Here is an 8,273-nt window from a genome sequence, read left to right on the forward strand (position 1 = left end):
GTTGTTATTTATTTGTTTCCACCCGCACCATGTATAATTGGCATCCTTTCCTCGTACTCCTTTTCGATTGTAAATATGAGATTTTTCTGACTTATATTGACTTTGTTATTACTTTAATTAATTGGGTTTCCCCATATTGCCTCACACAACACATGGTTTTCTCCAAACAATTTATAACTGCTCCCTATTTCTTCAACTAGTCCATGCCTATTAATACATCATAGGACCCTAAAGGAAGAATATTTATACTTACTTCTATGGAGTAGCCATTTAAATTAATGGAACACTGTCTTACTTGACTGGTTACCTTTCTTTTTGTACCAATTTCTAACTATACCAACCATGCAGTCTTGAATTTTTTAGATTTTAATTCACATTTTTCCACAAGTTGGGGACTAATGTAACTTAAAATAACCCCTAGATCAATTAAAATAGAAACATATTGGTTTAAAATGGTACCTTCAATCTCAATCATGGTATATTGATGCTCAACATGTCTGTCCTCTAGTGCAACACTAATCCTAGGAATGTTTCTAACAACATCATTCACAGTTGTTGCTTCATGGACAACTTGAATATTCAGGCTAAATCATAAATTATGTGGGAATTATCTCAATAGATGTGGTTCAAAACACTCCCAACACTTCAAAAATTCTCTTCTTAACCCCACTGATGTTTTTGTTGTTCATCTCCATGATTTTTGACCCAGTTTGAGACTAAGCCAACAAATTTACATTTCCCTTATTGAATTTATTTCACTGATGTTCCTTACCAAAGTTCTTAACAGAGGGTTTCTATCTTTCTATACCCACTACAACCTTTTTCTGTCTTTACTTTGCCAAGATTTTATGCCTTCACCTCTATTCTTGAACTGCTACTACCATAGCCTTTCTTTTCTTACCTCCTTATCCATTGTCTTAAGATTGTCGAACTCAATGCTCTCTTTGTAAGGAGCTAGTAAGTAATTCAAAATTTTTCATACCTTGTCTTTCTCCTCTTTAATATAAGGGACATACTGTAGAAAAGTTGTAAATTTTTCCACAAACTCATCCATTTTTAAATGACCTATCTTTAACTCATGAAATTCCTTAGCACAATCATCATAGTATCTTTCATTCAAATATCGATATTTAAACTGCTTGTAGAATTCCTCCTAGGAAACTAGTTTTTCCTCTAATGTATGCACACTTTTGGCCTCTTCCCACTAGAGAGAAGCTCTATCGTACAATTGATAAATGGCCAACCTGGACTTTAGGCTGCTATCATACTCATAGATTTGAAAATACTTGGCCACTGTTTAAAATCCAAGACTCTGCATCTTCTTCCTTCTCCCCATCAAAAGTAGGAGGTTTTATCTTCCAGAACTCCCCTTGCAATTCCATCCTCCTATTTCTCTTCTGATTTATTGGATAGATCCAGTTTGAATCACCTCAAATTTCATATTTATCTGATTCCATTTCCACACTCTTCCTTTTTGGTGCTTCCAACTCTATTATTTGATGACTAGAGTTTTCAGTCAACTCCCTTATCATTCCTTCCTGCTCTTCTATAGATTTTAGAAGGCATTCATTACTACTCCTGAGGTGAGCTAATTCTTGTTGCAATTTCCTAATGACATCAATAAACTGAGACGTTGGTGGGGTACTTCCATTTCCGAACTCAACATATAGCTTGTCACCGACTGTTATTTCTAGAGGAGAATTCTCCGCCATTCTGTTATGGTATACTTCACCAATTTACCTTATAAACAATACAATTTTTTATCCACATCTTATATTTACATTTTTGTACATATTTCATTTTACTATGATAGTTCCTTTCAAGCTCAATGTTGAAACTGTGGCTCTGATACCATTCTAACACAACCCTAAGTAAAGTTTTGTATCAACTTTTTTATTATATTTTAAGGTTTTATGACAAGCACACTTTGCCAAAGACAATTTTGAATGTTCTTTGATTAAACAAGGTATAATGAAAATAAAGTGTACATGTGTAATATTCCTCTAGACATAACTCCTTTTATATATTTATATATTTCTTTATGTCATGTGGTTACTACCTTTATATCTAACCCCACTTCCTTTTATATATTTATATATTTCTTTATGTCATGTGGTTACTACCTTTATATCTAACCCCACTTGTGTTTGTTCCTATACACCTTCCAAATCTTAATTTCATTACTATTACATGGTCTAGCCACTTCCCATGGTAAAGAATATGTATGGCTACTTTTAATATGGTCGCTCTAAAAAATATGAGCATATCGAAACCCTCAAGATAAATATTATGGTCACACTTTATTTCATTTGATTGAGAATCCATAAGTAAGGGCATTGGTTTTATGATTATTAGGGTAACTTCAATCGTAAGTGTTGGAGCTTATCTACTTAACTTTATATGGAACTCTCTAGAAGGGGTTATTAACCCAATGCAATTTTCGATTTATTTATTTAAAATATAGAATATTTTGAATTCCAATACTCTGTACCCTGGGCAATGTGTCCACCAAGGATTTTTCAACCTTGTGTGGATCACATGTTAATCACATGGTTCCTGTACGATGGAAAATGGATGGTGATGATCCTACCTTAAGATATGATGGTGGAAAACTTAGCGGAAAAGCCCTAAATATTTTGTTGGGTTTCTCTTTTCACCTCAATTCATTCCTTCAAGACCTTTTGGAGTTGTCGTGCTGAGATGATACCATAGAACCCCAACTTTACCTGATTTCAGTTGGACCTTCCCAAATTTTAGGATGGAGTATCAGGTAAGGGTTATTCTATGAGTATTACAAATTTAAATTTAGTTCATTCTCATTTCATTTGTGTTGAGTCTGGATAAGTATAACCTCTTTTTTTTCCCTGATTCTGGAGTGCGATTTAGCAGAATGGAGGTATTGGGTTTGGGTCAGTTCCTGACACTATCCCACAAGGTAATTATTTAACAACACATGTTGGTAATGTTCGATAATAGGAAAGAATCCCCTAATATTTGTTTCCTTTAATTTGGTTACGATTATTCCTTATTTTTGGTTAATAAAATTAATTTTGCAGTGCCCCCCCTGCTTGGCTCCCCTGTTTCAGGTTGCCAATGCTCGGACGGGTTTTCCACACTGTGGACGAGTTGTTTCTTCCTACAAGTAATAATATTAATTGCGGATTTTTCTGGAGTAGCCCCACCCTCACTAATAAATTAATTGAATTTTGAATCTTTGTTCACGGTTTCAGAATCCGCCCACTTATTTTATTTTTAGTGGTAGGGTTAACCTCTAGGTTTTTGTTCTAATTTAGTTCCTTCCCATTAAGAATACCGCAAGGCTAATATATACTTCTCTCTTTTATGTATCTCGGTATTTGCATGCTCCAGCTACATCAACAGGAAAATCATCCCCTCTACTTCGACTAGGTGAGATTTCCTTTCTGTTGGGGTTTATCCTTTCCTCTCAGTGTCTGATATTTTTCATTTTCTCTCTAGAGTATGGCCCTAATTCTATATTTCTTGTTTCTTAATAAAAATAGGTATGAGTGGGACCTTAACTTGTAACGTTTATGGTCATTGAAGTCAGTGATTGGCTTTTAATGACTTCTACTGCTTCCAACAAGTTGGTGCTTCCCGTATAGTTGGAAGGGTCCCTTGTGGCACTAACGTCCTATATTAGTTTCTATGTGGGATATAACTTTGGCCTCTCGCTGTATCACAAAATGGCACTTCTGGAATGTATTTTTTTTCCTATATGACATTTTAGATAGTATAATTGTCGTTGTACTTATAGCCTCGACTCAGGTTTTGTAATTAATTATTCTTTTTTCAAATCACGGTATATACCCAAAGAATTTCAATGGGTGAAAGAAGAATGTATTACATTGAACCCTCCATAAATATGTATAAGTTGTTATCTTTTTAAGATAGTTCCTCTCTAAAATTTACTTTACTTGACAATCATAATTCCAATTTAGTTCCTCTCTAAAATTTACTTTACTTGACAATCATAATTCCAATTTATTGTGTTATCTTTGCTTCTCAATTACTGGAAATCTGGAATGACGTAGAACATTACTTTTATGTTATGTTTCTCTTCTACTTTATCGGTTAACCTATCGACTCCGTCCATAGAACAAAATATTGATGTATATGTTGTTCCTCAATTGTTAAAAGGTTGTTCGCTTATTTTTCTTTCAATCCACAGTGGTTATCAAAATTAAGTTATTTTTTGGTTCCATGATTCTTAGTCAACACTCTTGGATCTATATGTGAATCACATCCTCTTACATATTTTTCTCCTTAGAATTTACAACTTATAAACACACATTTTCTAAATAATTCCTAGGCTTTTCCTAATTATTAATTGTTAATTTTTTTTCATGGACATTCCTTGCTTTTAAGGTGTTGCCCCATTACTTGGTAGTTAGATAAAATAGTATGTTTTACCATTGGCCAATGCCCAACACTTTTATGTATATACATATATAAGTCAAGAGAATACACTACCTAGTAACTAAAAATGTATACCATTTTTGTCCCTTTCTATTTTTAAGTTTCTATAATCGAATTAAATTTTGTTATTGTAAGGGTATGAGCTAGACTCTTCGCCCTTAGTCCTAAAAGATTGTCTTTCACAATAATTGTTCTTATAACCGATAAACCATAAGGTTGTTGGGAAATAATTAATGATAATGGTGCTACCAATCTATGTGGTTCTTTGATACTTGTTAAAAATTGCTCATGATGCTACTTCCACTCCATGCAATCCCCATAAAATGACGAATATCCCAACTTATCTTTACTTGATGTTTAAGCACGTCACAACCACTCTCACTAATTTTAGCTTAGAAAAGGAATCACTTAATTACCGTAAGAGAAGTTTTGTTCACTATATAAATCTACCAAAACTGATGTTGATAACTATATTATATCGGACTAGCAAACTTTACTTTGCTAGGTAATTATATAGCGATATTGTTTCGTAAGTTTTTTTTTTAAATAAAATGAAATAAGAGAAGGATTATTTCCCATTCCCTTTCTCCTTTCACGAGCATCTTGCATCCCTACGCTCAATTCACCTCCCCCCCTTTATGCTAGTGGTGAAAACAGGACATACATATACATATATAGATACCCAAACATATATATTTTGTTGCATGCAAAAATAATAAAAATATCAGACAACTTACTCATTGAAATACCATTCATATCATTTTAAGCTAAATTACCTACACTCAAAATAACATACAACAGTTCCACCAAAAAAAATCAACATATACAGATAATAGGTCTCTCTGCAAGCTATTAAGCACAACATCAATGTTCTTGTATGAATGAGTAATCCATCAGGAAATTCAAACTCAAATATTCAAAACAATCTAATCGTATCCACTAATGGAACTATTCTTGGGAAACACTATCCTCCCAACCTTGAATTCATTTTTCAGTTCCCCTTAAACTGAAACCTCTTTCCAGTTGAATTGAACAACCTCTTGTGAATCTAGCTAATGTATTTTTATTACTTTCCTAAAATATTTCTTTCCTTAGAAATGTCCTGCTTTTGTCGGGTCTGCCCACCAACTTGCCTAGGCTTTCTTTTCATTTTTTTTTAAAAATGTATCTCCTCATTTTTTTTTAAACCCTGCCTTTTTCTCCCACGACACTTTATTATAACCTTACTTAGTTATTCCCTATAATAATTTAGTATATTTTCTCTCCCATCATATCAAATCTTGTTGATTAAGTCCTAGGGGTTTTTAGAAGTTATTTAAGGGAAGGTTATCCTGATCTCATCCACCAATACTAGTTTTCGAATCTCGGGAAGAACCTATTTAACTCTAATGTTTCCTTCCGAAGAAAATACCTAAATTTATTTGCATTAATAAAATTCATTTATTACATCATCATAATTTATTGTTCACCTTAATTCAAATTTAGCATGGCTTTCTAGCCATTACACCTAAAAATAGTTCATTCTAAAAAAAAAGAAGATATTTACATAGAAACAAAGTGGTGTTACATAAATACAACAGGTATAACTAATTGAGATATACCTAATAGAGATTCCACAAGAAATCGAAAATAGAAGTTTGTACACGAATCCATTCTATTTCCAAATGGTATGACTAAAGAACCAAATATCAACATTGTATAAAATTACAAAAATCATGAATTCATCCAAAAAAAAATAGTAATTTAGAGTTGAAGTGTTGGGTTGTGTTATATTCTTTCCATGTTGTTAACAGGGGGTTTGAAGGGCACCCATAACGCCACTTTATGGGGTCCGGGGTAGCGCTCCTGGAAATTTTGGTTTTGGACCCTATGTTAGGTTGGACGGACCCACCTATGGTTTTGTGCATGATTTTTGCACATGTTTTTTGGACGCGATGGTTTTTCGGTCCATGGTATTGGACGCGATGGTTTTCGGTCCATGGTATTGGATGCTTCGGCATGTATAAATATGTATTGTAACATTGAAAGGAACATAATGAAAAATCAACCTGGTAGTTCGAGTTTTGGGATCCAATGGGAAAGTCTCTATGTATATGTGTTTTATGTGTTATGCTCTTGCATTGTTTATTTTTTATATGTTTTAGAATTCGTATGCAGGTAATTTTTATACGGGGTTAAAACCTACATTTGGTATCAAAGCAGTTTTCGCTTCAAGGGGACGCCTTTATTGCTGAGGGGTTTCACTCGGGCCTATGGTAGACCCTATTCAGTGGGAGATTTGCGAGATCGATTCTGGTGGTGAAAGAAGATGGCAGGTAGTGGAAAGATAGAGATCGAGAAATTTAATGGTCAGAGTTTTGATTTGTGGAAACTCAAGATGGAGGATCTGTTGGTGGATAAATACTAGTGGATCGCGGTGGATCCGGGTACTAAACCAACGGGAGTGTCCGATGAAGAATGGAAGAAGTTGGATCAGAAGGCAAAGAGCACAATATGATTGTGTGTCTCAGATTCAGTATTGCTGAATGTATCAGGGGAAGCTACAGCGAAGGCTTTGTGGGGACAAGTTAGGGACTTTGTACCAATCTAAGTCTCTAGTGAATAAACTGTTCCTGTAGAAAAAGTTGTATAACCTTAGGATGAAAGATGGAAACTCGGTGACAGAGCATTTGAATGCATTTAATACTGTGGTAAGTCAGTTAACATCTGTTGATATTAAAATTTTAGATGAAGATAAGTGCATTAGTTTGCTGTGTTCTCTACTAGATTCGTGGGATAGTCTGGTTATTGCAATAGGTAGCAATGCAACTGCTTTGCATTTTGATGAAATAGTATTATCCTTGCTGATGGAGGAGATGAGACGGAAAAATATGGAGAGCCAAAATGGTGATGTCTTGTCTGTACGAGGGCGGACACAAAACAGAAACAAAAATAAGTCACCGAGTGGGAGATCTAAATCTAAAGGGAGATCTAAATCTCTAGGAAAACCTGTAAAGGTGGTGTGCTGGAAATGTGGAAAGGAAGGGCACTACAAAATGGACTATAAATCTAAAGCTCCTGATAAAGGAAAGGGATTTGATGAGGCTCCTTCTGCAGAGGCGAACACCACCTCAGATGAAGGTGGGGATGTGTACTTGGCTTCTTCAACTACACATGTAGATCATGAGGCATGGTTGATTAACTTAGGTGCATCCTTTCACTTCACTCCCCATAGAGAGTGGTTCTGCGAGTATGAGAAATATGATGGTGGTGATGTCTTCTTGGGGGATGACATGAAGGCTAGAATCATTGGTCGCAGAAAAGTAAAGTTGAAGTTGCAAGGTGGAAGGGTTAGAACACTTCTGGGTGTTATACATATTCCTGCATTGGCCAGAAATCTGATTTCTGTAAGCAAGCTAGATGATGCAGGTGTAAAAACAGTCTTCGAGAAGGATCCCTGCAAGATGGTTCGGGGAGCACTGGTATTGATGCGGGGAGTTCGGATTGGAACTCTGTACAAGCTACAAGGTAGCACTGTTATTGATGGGTGCAATAGTTCTGTGGTTCCTGAAAGTGGAGCAGAAAATCTAGTGGTCTCTGGAGAGAAGACCATGCTGTGGCATCAAAGGCTTGAACATATTGGAGAAAAGGGCCTTCAGATACTTCATGGTAAAGGTATGGTAGAAGGTATGAGTAATAGCTCTCTAGATTTTGATTTCTGTGAAAATTGTGTATATGGGAAGCAGAATCGGGCGAGTTTCCCCTCTGGTAGTAAGAGGGCAAAATAGATATTAGAACTTGTGCACAGTGATGTGTTTGGAACCGTGAAGGTTCCATCACTAGGTAAGTCTGTGTAC

The sequence above is a fragment of the Pinus tabuliformis genome, chromosome 2_1, assembly GCF_031772625.1.
Source record: "Pinus tabuliformis cultivar Carrire ecotype Pingquan chromosome 2_1, CPIR1, whole genome shotgun sequence".
Lineage (NCBI taxonomy): Eukaryota > Viridiplantae > Streptophyta > Pinopsida > Pinales > Pinaceae > Pinus > Pinus tabuliformis.